The 6,000-nt window shown below is 39.1% G+C and overlaps 1 non-coding gene across 1 annotated transcript; it reads left to right on the plus strand.

The window, feature by feature from the left end:
• Positions 1-4,196: 4,196 nt before the first annotated feature.
• On the plus strand, positions 4,197-4,303 carry LOC127134104 (small nucleolar RNA R71). The gene has a single exon (XR_007807874.1). It is a non-coding gene; the product is annotated as a small nucleolar RNA R71 (small nucleolar RNA).
• Positions 4,304-6,000: the final 1,697 nt, after the last annotated feature.

A 6,000-nucleotide genomic window follows, 5' to 3' on the forward strand; every position in this document is an offset into this window, starting at 1 on the left:
TACTTGGCCACTAGTCTATGGGTGGTATGGTGTTGCTACTCTATGCCTAACTCCATATTTTCTTAAAAGCTTATCAAATATTCTTGATATGAAGTGCGATCCTCCATCACTTATGACTAAACGAGGAGTTCCAAATCTAGGGAATATATAGTTTTTAAATAGCTTGATCACCACCCTAATATCGTTTGTGGGTGCAGCTATGGCTTCAATCCACTTAGACACGTAGTCCACAAATACTAAAATATACCTATTTCCTAAGGATGGTGGGAAAGGTCCCATGAAATCTATACCCCAAACGTCGAAGAGTTCTACTTCCTGAATGTTTTTTAGAGGCATTTCGTCACGCCTTGAAATGTTTCTAGTGTGTTGGCATCTATCATATTTGACAATGCAAGCATGGACATCACGCCACATGGTAGGCTACAATAGGCCAGCTTGAAGAATCTTGGCGTATGTCTTAGAGGTGCTCGCATGTCCATCATAGGATGCAGAGTGAGAATGCTCAATTATACTTTTTACCTCCTCTTCTGGAACGCAACGGAGAAAAAGGCCATCTTTACCCCTTTTGAAAAGGAGCGGTTCGTCCCAATAAAAGTTTCTCACATCGTTGAAGAACTTCTTCTTGCGGTGGTAGTCAAAATCAGGGGGTACGATATCAGCAGCTAGGTAATTAACAAAGTCTGTATACCATGGCACGTTACTTACTGCTAAGGATTTTGGGAAGTGCTCATGAGGGCCTAGGCTATCGTGTTCAATGGTTTCTAGTCTAGCTATCATTCTATCATAGGGCAAAATCATCATTTATGGGTACTAAGTCTGGTTTTAGATGTTCTAGCCTAGAAAGGTGATCAGCTACTACATTTTCAGTTCCTTTTTTATCTCTTATATCTAAATCAAACCCTTGTAGTAACATAATCCATCGGAGTAACCTGGGCTTGGCATCTTTTTTACTTAATAGGTAACGAATGGCAGCATGATCGGTGTAAACTATAATTTTGGCTCCTACTAGATAAGATCTAAATTTGTCTATAGCGAAGACTACAACGAGTAATTCCTTTTCAGTTGTTGCGTAGTTAAGTTGGGCAGCGTCTAGGGTCCTACTAGCATAATAAATTGCATGTAATTTTTTATCTTTCCTTTATCCTAGAACGGCTCCAACGGCATAATCACTAGCGTCGCACATTATCTCAAAAGGTTCTGACCAATCAAGGGGTTTCATAATAGGTGCTGATATTAAAGCTTGCTTTAAAAGATTAAATGTTTCATTACATTTTTCATTGAAAATGAATTCAACATCTTTCATTAAAAGGCCAGTTAAAGGTTTAGTTATTTTGGAGAAGTCCTTGATAAAACGCCGGTAGAATCCAGCGTGTCCAAGAAAACTTCGGACTTCTCTGATAGTTTTGGGCGGTTTTAGGTTCTCTATAACTTCTATCTTAGCCTTATCTACCTCTATACCTTTTTCAGAAACTAGATGTCCTAAAACGACTCCTTCGGTTACCATGAAATGACACTTTTCCCAGTTTAGCACGAGGTTTACCTCCACGCATCTCTCTAGGATTTTCTCAAGGTTAGCAATACAATTTTTGAAATCGAATCCTCAAACCGAGAAATCATCCATAAATACTTCCATGATGCCATCTAGGTAATCTGCAAAGATTGACATTATACAATGTTGGAAAGTAGCTGGGGCATTACAGAGGCCGAATGGCATTCGTCTGTAGGCAAAAGTTCCATAAGGGCATGTAAAGGTAGTTTTTTCTTGATCTTCGGGGTGGATAGGTATTTGGAAGAATCCTGAGTATCCATCTAGATAGTAGAAGTAAGAGTGTCTGGCTAGACGCTCCAACATCTGGTCTATAAATGGTAAAGGGAAATGATCCTTCCTGGTTGCTTTATTTAACTTCCTGTAATCTATGCACATCCTCCATCCTCCTTCCATCCGTTTTGCTACATGTTCGCCTTTATCGTTTTGCACGACCGTGATGCCTCCCTTTTTAGGTACTACATGCACAGGGCTCACCCACTTACTATCCGAGATCTGATAGATTATACCTGCCTCAAGTAACTTAAGAACTTCTTTTTTAACAACATCACTCATTATAGGGTTTATTCTTCTCTGATGTTCTCTGGAGGGTTTTGAATCTTCTTTGAGCGAAATCCGATGCATGCATATAGATGGGCTTATACCTTTCAGGTCAGAGATATTATATCCTAAGGTTGAGGGGTATCTTCGTAAAACATCTAAAAGTTGATTTGTTTCCTCTTGGCTCAAGGTAGAACTGACTATAACTGGACGGTTCATCTCTTCGTCGAGGAACTCATATCTCAGGTTCTTAGGCAACTCCTTAAGTTCTAAGGTTGGTTTCGTAGGGCATGGCATATGATCTGGGGTAAGGGATAAACATTCGTAAAGGTTATCATCGATGTAGGGTTTCCTAAAGTCATCATCTTCCAGTATGAGAGTTGATGGAAACTTAATTGTTTTTATGATTTCTTCTTGTTCTAATTCCCTAACGCATTCATCAATGATATCTAAGGCATAACATGCGTCTCCCATCACAGGTGCCATAAGAAATTTCGAAAGTATAAATTCTATTTTCTCGTCACCTACCTCAAAGGTCAACTTTCCTCTCTTGACATCTATTATGGCTCCTGCAGTTGATAAGAATGGTCTACCTAGAAGGATTGGTATATCATTATCCTCTTTGATGTCCATCACAACAAAATCAGTAGGGATTAATAAATGACCTATCCTAACAGGGACATCTTCTAAAATGCCTATCGGATACTTAACAAATCTATAGGCTAACTGAAGTGACATCTTAGTGGGCTGTAATTCTCCTAAGTTTAACCTCTCACAAATTGCTAAAGGCATTAAGCTCACACTAGCTCCTAAGTCTAGAAAAGCTTTTTCAATGACATGACTACCCAAAAGACAAGGAATGGAGAAATTTCCAAGATCTTCATACTTTTTGGCTAACTTATTCTCAGAAATGGAATTACATTCCAAGGGCTTCGGATCGTCAAGTCTACGTTTGTTGGTAAGGATGTCTTTGAGAAACTTGGCGTAAGAAGGTATTTGGGTGATGGCTTCTGCGAAAGGGATTTCTACGTGAATTTTTTCTGTAACCTTAATGAATTTTTGATACTGGTTATTAATCTGGGTTTGTTTGAGTCTTTGCAGATATGGTATAAGTGGTTTATATGGCGGGGGTGGTACGTAAGTTTTATCTTTAGGTTCTTCTCCGTTTTCTTGACCTTCCTATTTTTTAGATTCCTCTGGTTCCTTTACTTTGTCCGTGGGTTCGGTATATTCCTTAGAAGTTTTGGGTTCACTCAGTCTTGGGTTTGGTGGCTCATTATAAGCGTTCCCTCTTTGTAGGGTAATGGCATTGACTTGCCCTCGTGGATTCTGTTGAGGTTGTCTAGGGAATTGTCCTCCAGGTGTGGTTTGGGGGGCTTGGTTTAAAGCTACCTGAGAGATTTGGGTTTCAGGCATCTTGGTATGAGTAACTACTTGGTCAACCTTGGTTCCTAACTGGGTAATCAGTTCGTTAACGTGAATGTTTTGGTTCATGAACTCTTTGTTTTGTTGGGTTTGGGCAGTGATAAAATTTTCCATAATATTCTCAAGGCTCGGCTTTGGTGGTACAGGTTGCATAGGTTAATTTGATCTTGGGGCTTGGTAACCAGGTTGTCTCGGAGGCGCATTATTTTGGATAGGGTTATTGTTCTTATAGGAGAAGTTCAGGTGATTCCTCCATCCAGGGTTATAAGTATTCGAGTATGGGTTCCCTTGGGTGTAGTTCACTTGCTCAGAGTGGGTTTCGTTTAATAGACTGCATTCTGCAGATTGGTGTCCTTTGGTTTCACATATCTCACAATCCGACGAAACTGCGGCTGCAGTATTCGGGTTTATGCATATATGCTCGACTTTGAGAGCTAATGCGTCCATTTTAGCCTGCATCATGTGTATAGAGCTTAGTTCATGTACTCCTCCTTGGGCTTCCTTCTTCTCAACTGTCGCTCGTTCGACTCCCCATGATTGATGGTTTTGAGCCATATCTTCAATGAGGGCACTAGCTTCAGGATAAGGTTTGTTCATCAGCGCACCGCCTGCGGCAGCGTCAATGGTCATCTTAGTGTTATACTGAAGTCCATTATAGAAGGTCTGAATGATTAACCAATTTTCTAAACCATGATGTGGGCATGCTCTTAACAGCTCTTTATATCTATCCCAAGCCTCGAACATCGATTCTCCTTGGTTATGGGTAAATCTAGTTATATGCTTTCGAAGAACGACGGTTTTACTTGGGGGAAAGTATCTAGAAAGGAATACTCTTCTAAGGTTATCCTAAGTCGTAATGGAATTGGGTGGAAGGGAATCTAACCATGATAGGGCGTTATCTCTAAGAGAAAAAGGGAATAATCTTAAACGGATTGCCTCAAGAGAAGCTCCATTGGTTTTAAAAGTGTCTGCTAATTGGAGAAAGATTTTTAAATGTTGGTTTGGGTTCTCAATAGCGAGACCTGAGAATTGTCTCTGTTGCACTAGTTGCAACAGGGAGGGTTTAAGTTCGAAATTATTAGTTGGGATGGTTGGGTTTACTATACTAGAACTAGGTTCTTCGTTTAATGGTTGGGCGAAGTCCTTAAGAGGTCTTTGGTTCTGATCTTCGGCCATAGCTCTCTTAATTCTATGGAAGAATAAACGTGCGCGAGCCTAACGTTCAGGTTCCGCCAGAGGGTATACTAAACTTCTGGTGCTGCGAGTTCTTCGCATTGACCGGCGGGTAATAACCTAAGTCTAAACGATATAAGAACAAGCTACGAAATTTGACGAAATTGGTCCCCGGCAACGGCGTCAAAAACTTGATGCGTGCTTTTCGCAAGTATACGAACGCGTCAGAGTAATATAAAAGATTGTCGAATCCACAGAGACCAAGTGTCAATCTATCGTTATCTATTGTTATGGTGTTTATCTAAGGTAATCAAAATAGGGGTTTTTAGAGTGTGCAATGAAAAGTAAAGTATTAAATTTAATTCAATTAATAAAGACAGGCTCGAATGTAATTCACATAATCAATTAATAATCCAAGTACTTGCTAATAGAACTACTTATGGGCAGTGTTTCCTACTTTGAAAAGAACCAATTTAACAGGAACTGTCGCTTTCGCGTATTCAGAACCGAGTTGTACTCCCTAATCAAACCCTCTTATTCTCACTTATAAAAAGGCGCGCATTGCGTTAGAGTAGTAAACCTATTTTTAAGAAATATAGTATCTTGACTAAGTTGAAAAGTATTTTAACCTGGATTTCTAAACCAAAAGAGGTTCTCACGAACCAGACTCTAATCTTATAAACGCTTCCGAAAATAGTTTTAAAATCACTTTTCTTCCTAATTTAAAAACTCCTAATGAACTAAACAAAGTGCTTTCGCTGTATTTGAAATAGTTAAAAACAACTAAGTTTAAAAAGACGTTGGACGGCTTTCGATCTTACCCAACGGAAATTAAGTGCGAGAAAACTTAAGTTGAAAGTCAAAATAGCCCTTAAGTGTTTCTACGAACAATTGTACGTATTATCGGTTCAATTACGGTCCTTACATTCTAACCTTTATAGATTTAGTTAGACATGGTAAAGTAAAAGTGCATTTTAATTTAAATAAAAGTAGTGCGAGTGCGGAAAGTAAATAAAAGTAGTGCGAGTGCGGAAAGTAAATAAAAGTAGTGCGAGTGCGGAAAGTAAATAAAAGTAGTGCGAGTGCGGAAAGTAAATAAAAGTAGTGCGAGTGCGGAAAGTAAATAAAAGTAGTGCGAGTGCGGAAAGTAAATAAAAGTAGTGCGAGTGCGAGAAATAAATAAAAGTAGTGCGAGTGCGAGAAATAAATAAAGTAAAGCGAGTGTGAGAAATAAATAAAGTAAAGCGAGTGCGAGAAATAAATAAAGTAAAGAGAGTGCGAGAAATAAATAAAGTAAAGTGAGTGCGAGAAATAAA

The sequence above is a fragment of the Lathyrus oleraceus genome, chromosome 3 (genome assembly GCF_024323335.1).
Source record: "Lathyrus oleraceus cultivar Zhongwan6 chromosome 3, CAAS_Psat_ZW6_1.0, whole genome shotgun sequence".
Lineage (NCBI taxonomy): Eukaryota > Viridiplantae > Streptophyta > Magnoliopsida > Fabales > Fabaceae > Lathyrus > Lathyrus oleraceus.